The sequence below is a fragment of the Electrophorus electricus genome, chromosome 2, assembly GCF_041902795.1.
Source record: "Electrophorus electricus isolate QZ-2024a chromosome 2, ASM4190279v1, whole genome shotgun sequence".
Classification (NCBI taxonomy): domain Eukaryota; kingdom Metazoa; phylum Chordata; class Actinopteri; order Gymnotiformes; family Gymnotidae; genus Electrophorus; species Electrophorus electricus.
In genome coordinates this window covers 27132948-27140383 of record NC_137498.1, presented here as the reverse complement: position 1 = coordinate 27140383, position 7436 = coordinate 27132948, and the positions used below count along the sequence as shown (strand labels likewise).

The 7436-nt window shown below is 38.1% G+C and overlaps 1 long non-coding RNA gene across 3 annotated transcripts; it reads left to right on the top strand.

The window, feature by feature from the left end:
- Nucleotides 1–5819: 5819 nt before the first annotated feature.
- LOC113572622 (uncharacterized) lies at nucleotides 5820–7428 on the top strand. 3 transcript variants are annotated; one of them, XR_014126659.1, is made up of 4 exons: nucleotides 5820–6461; nucleotides 6802–6910; nucleotides 7047–7103; nucleotides 7220–7428. It is a non-coding gene; the product is annotated as an uncharacterized LOC113572622 (long non-coding RNA). The 3 variants fall into 3 exon arrangements; XR_003410139.3 differs by having other exon boundaries at nucleotides 5820–6910; XR_014126656.1 differs by having other exon boundaries at nucleotides 5820–6915.
- Nucleotides 7429–7436: the final 8 nt, after the last annotated feature.

Sequence of the window (7436 nt, the reverse complement as noted above, 5' to 3'; positions counted from 1 at the left end):
CTCACCCTGAAGAAACACACCTGTTTAGGGTTAGTTTATGCTGTATTTAGTATGTGTTTTGTTCCCGTATAACAAGAAAACCAACAATACATTACTGAAAATCCCATACTGAGTGTGTCTCCATCTTGTTTTTACACCTTTTTTTGTGGACCTAGATTTGGAACTCTTGAAAGGTGCCAGTAATAGGGTTATAACACTTATTAATTTTCTTCACCTTGCATCTTTAGGAATTCTGAAGAGATCATCCATATCTTCCTTTTTCACTGGGGAATATGAAATGACACATATTTACATTTATGTAATTTAGCTGATGCTTTTTATCCAAAGCAACTTACAATTATGAGCAGTTGAAGGGATAAGGGCCTTGCTCAGGGGCCCAACAGTGTCAATAGTGGAGCTTGAACCAGCAACCTTCAAATTACAAGTAAAGTACCTTTACCACTGCACAACACATCTGTCAGCATATGGAAAATCAGTGATCACACAAATTAAATGAGACAAACACACTGTAACGCTGAGCTATTGTGGGGCGAATGCAAATGGTGAGATGCGCGAGATTTATACAGGGCAATGAAAACAGAAATCCATAAAGTCAGAAAACCAGTCCTGGATCGATTTACGAGTAGCATCAACAAAACAGAACGAAAATAAATGATGACGAAAAGTAAAGCAAAGCACGAAAATCGAAGGGATAAACGGACATGATAACATCGAGAAACTATATGGAACGTGCTACAGGTAAACAGCTAACTACGTGAAACATAGAACACAGACTGTATGAACATGAAAACGACTAGAGAACAGAACAATGGCTTATACAACGACTAGTCACAAAACATAGAAAACACAGGGATTAAATATACAGGAAAACGAGGAACAGGTAGAACTCATAAAGGGTGAAAACAGAACCAGGGAAAGCAAAACAAAACAAAGACGCGAGGGCGATAACCTAGCAGAGCACGATGCTTACGGAGGGGAATCAAAACACACGTTGACTTTCAGGTAATGACTATTAAAATAGCGTCATGCCTAGAAATGACTACGCACTAACTTGGTATAAAAAGTGGGAAAACTGAATGGTCATATATAAAAGAACTTAACCGCCACTGCAAATTATGGTTTTTTTTTTGTGATGTCATATATAATACTGTGTTCACTTAACCGCCACTGTAAATTATGTTTTTTTTGTGATGTCATATATAATACTGTGTTCGCTTAACCGCCACTGTAAATTATGGGTTTTTTTTTTGTGATGTCATATATAATACTGTGTTCCAGTGATGTCATATTAATTCTAATCTTTATAAGTGCTTGGAACCTCTTAATAGTTCGTGAAATTTACTAACAATTTAGTTTGAAATGCAGTCGCTTAAGTTGGGAATTGGGATGGGTCAAACTCATAATGAGCAGGTCGTCCAGAAGCTCAGACGTAGCAGGGAGGTGAAGAAAGTCTGGACAGCGAGCAAAAAGCGTTGGAGCAGCTATCCGATGCTCGCTCTGGTGTTCCTGCAGATGGCAGCATTCTTCACTTGTTGCACAAGTGCAACACAAGTGAAAAGAATGAAGCCCGAACTCTCATGAAGGATTTCTCAACTTGGATAAACATAAAAAAGCAGATGTCCTTAGCTAAAAAAAACCGGTCTTAACCATGGTAAGATTATCAGATGATCTACATTGTTTCAGCCGATGAGGGAGCTTAACGATTGGTCATAATACTGTTGTTATTGATGATGATTATCTGTAGAGAAAAGCATAGAGGCTTGAGGCTCTGGCTTCAGAAGTGGCACTACATATGAAATCTAAGCCTTGTCTGACCACGTAGTACTTCACATTTATTTGCACATTTCTGCCCTAGCTTGTACCTGCCAATATACTTATTTATTTTACTTTATCATTCTACAGCGGCATCTCCCAACTGTTGCAGTCAACACTCTTAACAATTGAGGTCGACAGATTCAAGCATGTAACTATATGAATTAATTAACTTGAGTTAATTCAACTTGGTTACTCTTTTAATTAATTACAGTAACACATTCAGTTTATTATAGTCAAATGCCTGTTTAGATAACCTATGGTAACTAAAGCAGGTTCTATGTGAGCTTATTAAATTACAGTTTCAGCTGTCTGTACTAACAAAATCTTTAAAGAAGACGTGAGCACATTTTGTGCATTTTAATTAGACAGCCCATGTAAATCATTGACTACTACTAGTTATCACAGACCCCATTAAAAATGAATTTCAGTGGTATATGTAAAACCCCATACAAATATGAATACTTAATCTGCATAACCACTAAAGAAAAGCTTGTAATGTGTCAGAACAGTGACCATATATTAGTCAACATGATGATACACATTGCTATCCTAGCTATTGTCAGTTTCAAGAAGGACAGATTTTACAAACCACATGCTTAAACATGAAAAAGTGCATCAAGAATATTTGGCACAGTCTATCCCAGCACATCAAGAAAACCTGCCACCCAGCCACAATCTCTTGTGGATAGTCAGGAACCTGCACTAAAATGTAAACCTCTTAAAACAAAGCTGGAAGTAGTGAAATGTCGCTAGTCTTAGGCAGATGCCTTTGAGGCAATGGAGCTCTCATCTAGCAAGAAACTACCTCCGCACAACCGACTGATTCATGATTACTTGTTTTTTGAAGCATTAACAAGTCATGAATATGACTATTCATGCATAAATTGTGGCTTTCATCCTCCAGTAGTGACTATGGACCTACATAAATAGGCCATTTTCAGTATTCCAGGTAAACAGACAAGATGTTACCACTTGTACTAGTACTAAAAATGTTAATGAATTTTTGCTTAAGGTCTTAAATGTTATGATTACCTTTCACAGTTGGTGAAGTGTCTAATCAAGCAGATTACAGTGGGACTGTTGATATCCAATTACTTTTGGGAGGCCATTTCTTTAGAGACTTATTTCTCATGGGTTCATCAAAAGTAAAGCATGCCTTATCATTAAGTACCTGCAGTGGTATTAATGAGTAAATTATGTGCAACCTATGTTCAACTGGGCTTAGTTTTGTGTTTTGTCTTATGTATTAGGTGAGAAGTATCCCTTTGTTGTCCAACCAACATTTGATGTTTGGGCACCATGGACCAGAAAATCCTGTATAGTACTGAACACTGAATGGCAGAAGGTAGACTATCCAGTCCACACAACTGAAAAGGCAGATTTTGATGTAACAGAGGACAGGAAGTAATGAGGAATAATGAAAATGAGGTAAGTGTGATGATTTATATGTGTATATTTTTAAAGAGAAATATTGTTTTGGAAAAAAACTGTTGTTGAAATTCTTGACAAAATTAAAAAGTAGGAGCTCATACGATAAAATCTTTGTGAACTTACTTGATGCACCCCAGACATTCTCAAAGTTGTATTGTTGTTTAGCAATTCAAATAGATTTCTTAAAGCAGATACTCAACATTCCTTTAATTTCAGTGGGGTGGGCCAGTTATGTGGACATTGTGCTTTTTTGGGACAACTTACCAAATGTAACCATTTATGATTTTGCTAGAAGTCTGGCAACACATGTGAATCTAAGGCGACCAACTGTATTGCAATTTTCTCCACATGAGGGAAGGTTGCTTAGCCCAAAAAAGGAAAATATTTCTCTTGCCAAGAAAGGAAATGTCAAAGTTAATATGCCATGGTTAAATGAACCCAAAAAAGCCTCCAAACATGGGGCACCCCATTACAGGAAGCTCTGAACATTATGCACTTTGACACACTGCACCAGTCCAGCAACAAAAACCCAAAGGATATTCAAAGGAGAATAGCTCTGGTGACAGAACTGGCTGTTAACAGGTTAACAGCCAGGTAGATTGCCAAAATAGAAAAAAGAAAAATCAGTTTCACAACATGATAACTCAAAGTTCCCAGATTTTTCGTATTAGAAATTTAGTTCACCACAACTGTCCACTACTTGTGGACAGTTTCTCCTACAGTTTCAGTCTAGTGCTGGGCAACTTTGGACAAAGAGGAGTACTGACACATGGTAATGTATCATCCTTTTGACACATTCATTCATTAGAGTAAATACCAATTCTACTGAACTAGTAACTTGAGTGTCCATTAAGGTTCCTTTACATTTCAGCATGGCTTACACAGATAAGATTTAATATGTCTTTTTACAAACATTGGCATGACAGAAACAATTATGGACAGGACTGATGGTGAATCAGTAGTGACCACCCAGTTTAGGGGGAGATACATTTCTAATGTCTCCAGTGGAATATGTTCTACTCTCAAATAATTGAGTAGTTATAGAGAAATCTGCCCCAGCAGCAGTGACAATGTGTGTTTGCTTGCATGTACAATTCTTTAGCAGTTACCCCTTCAGCAGGTTCTGTGACTGTGCCTCTGGCAGCTCCCCTCCACGTTCCTCCAACAACTCCTATGGTATGCATACCACTCTAACTCTGACCTTGTTGGTGAATAGGAAAGACTTTTACTCTGGTCATAAAGTATAAGCTAGACCTTTGACTTTTAAGGTGCTAATTCTGATTGAATATTTTTCTCATTTTAATTTGTTTATGATTTGAGATGATCAAAGTCTGATTGTAACTCTAATATATACTCTGCCTCCGATGCAGGAGTCAGCAATTGCAAGATATCTAACCATTGCTATGCTATGGGTTGACAGAAATTGGACGCTGTTCCATGAGCATGTAACAGAACTGAGATTTTTGTCTATGACTAAGGAGGACTGCCAGAAAGCCCTCAGTAATGTCTTGCAGTGAAATGACCCAGTGGCCAAAGGACCCTTTGTTTATTTTTTAATTCAGAGAGGATTTTGAGCTGGTTTTGCAAGTTTGTCATGATAAGCAGAAGCTCCAGGTCAACAGCATGGTTACTGTTGTGGAGGTCCATTCTCCCCATATTGCCTGAGGCACTGACACTTAACTTCAGTGCCCCTCACCACACACTGGCTGAGATTTTGTTTCAGACTGTCCTTTATATGTTGATGAACAACTGAATAATTATTAATCAACACAATTTACTTTTTTAACTCAAGGAATTGTTAGTCCGTTATGTCTGTCAGTAATATATCTTTGTGTTTAAAGCAGCATTGTTGTCTGTTTCTTGTTCTAGTGAATCAGTAGTTCTATTGTTGGTTTTGTTGTTTTTGGGTTTTTTTCTCAATACAGCAGTTTGTATGTAGTCCACATCATGCTGAAAATAAAACAGTAATTAACATTGTTGTACGTTTAAAAATTACTTAAGACTATTGAGTGTTTCCATGTTCTCTTGAATAGATATGAAGTGATATTTCATCCGTATCTTGCCACGCACAATCCAGGTAATAATGAAGGGAGCATTTCCAAGCCTTTTTCTAAGCCACTGTTTTCTAATTCTGGTCCTGTAATACACCATGGCCTGCATTATTTTTTTAAATTTTTTTTTCACCCCTGTTCTATCACACCTATTCCAACTGATTTGTGGAAACTAAGATGCATTTTCCAATTAAAACACTCCTGATCTCTTTTGTGGCAGGTGTTTCTGATAAATAGGTCAAAGAGTGCAGGTACAAGGCAGGTGGACCTAATGAAGTACAAGAACATACCAGTACAAACATCAAACTTATGACAATTAACATGTATTTAGATATACCCATGTAAAATAAATCTAGCCTTTACAAAAGCACAGATGTTACTGCAATGAATCAAGAATTATGAGCAAGCTATTTGAGATTTGTTCACCTCAGGCAAAACGGGGTCAGCTCAATGACTTCAACTATCAAATGATAAAGGAGTCAAATGAGGAAATGTATTTTACATTTTTATTAAGACGTTTTCTCAACGAAATATTGAAAGGAAATTCGAAAAGCCAACAAATTTCAGACTATGATCTCAAATCCAACTTTACAGAAGTGGTTGTGACTTGCCTTCGCTTGAGTCGTACCAATGTACTACCCAATGTACCCATTAAAATTTCACAAATGAAATTTATAAGACTAACACTTTTAGTCTCAGTCACAATCACAGTAAAAAAGACAGCGAACATGACCGACATGAGAAATAGCAAAAGCTTGGTAAGATGTGGCGGCTCGCTTGCTGGTCCTTACTGGCTAACCTACGTGAGGTTGAGAGGACATGTCATACGTTCGGTAATGCAGACTCTATCGATCACGACAGACCCGGACCACCGATCCGCTCAGCTCCAGCTTCACGGTCAAAACTGGGAACAATATCCGATCCGAAAAGCAGCTAAAGTCCTCATCTTCTTGCCTTTGCGCAGGAACAACTAAACTCCCTAGCAACCTACCTATCTTCGTCGCCGGCAACCCTACAAAGTTGTGAGCGATACGCTGCATGCCGTCTTGATTTTGATGACTGTAGTCGTTGGCGTGTCGCTCCCTTTTTATAACGGAAGCGTCAAAGGGGAAGTGGAGTAACTCAGAGCAGATTTTCTTGTCTTGGCTGTGTCTGATATGGAAGGTGACTCACAATCCTTCAGTATGCAATGAGCTACACAGCTGGACAAGGAAAAGAGTAGACGTTATAGAAAGCGGAAGTACTTTGAATTCATAGTGCCGCTTTTAAATCAATATGCCTGGCCTTTGTAAATACGGACAGAACGAGAGGGGAGCACTGTGAATGCAATGTGCCAGTGCATATGGCATCTTCCTTATATAAAGTGACAGGAGACACCGACGTAAACAGCTGCCACTACTAGGCTCTAGTAGCCTAACAAAGAATCTGTGTCCACTCTACGTCAGGTGGATTACCAGGTGGATTCATTGAGCTAACCGGTCCTTTTCCTTATGTTTCGCTGCAGGAGAACTTTACCCTGGAAATAATTCAGGGTGGAAACAATGTGTGCTACAATGTCTGAATTTCTGAAAGGAGTGATGTGCACTCTAGTGAGGAGAAATATAAGGAAGAAGGTAAGGTAAGGAATATTACCACTCATAACATTTATTCGGTAATGCCCGTCTGTAAACTCAAGTCTGCATAAACTCGAGTAACTTATTTAAATACATAACCATTGACTTATTTTACTCATGTTGTCTTTAAATACAGGAGGATCTGAACGTTACACAATCCAGTGAGGCAATGGATTATAAGGAAGAAGGCGAGGTAAGGAACATTGCCACTGATAACATTTATTCAGAAATGTCTGGCTGTAAACTCAAGTCTACATAAACTTGAGTAACTTATTTAAATACACAACCATAAACTTTTTTTTTACCCAGGTTGTCTTTAAATACAGGAGGATCCGAATGTTGTAATGTCCAGTGAGCCAATGGATTATGAGGATCAAGGACATGCACAGAGCGTATAATATCGCCATTAAGATAGCAAGTCAATTACACTAGTAATAACTAGAAATGTAGCTATGTATGGATTTTTCTGTATGGATGTGTAGCCTACATTACCTAAGTAATAAACAGAAGACTTTGAATTCTGTCA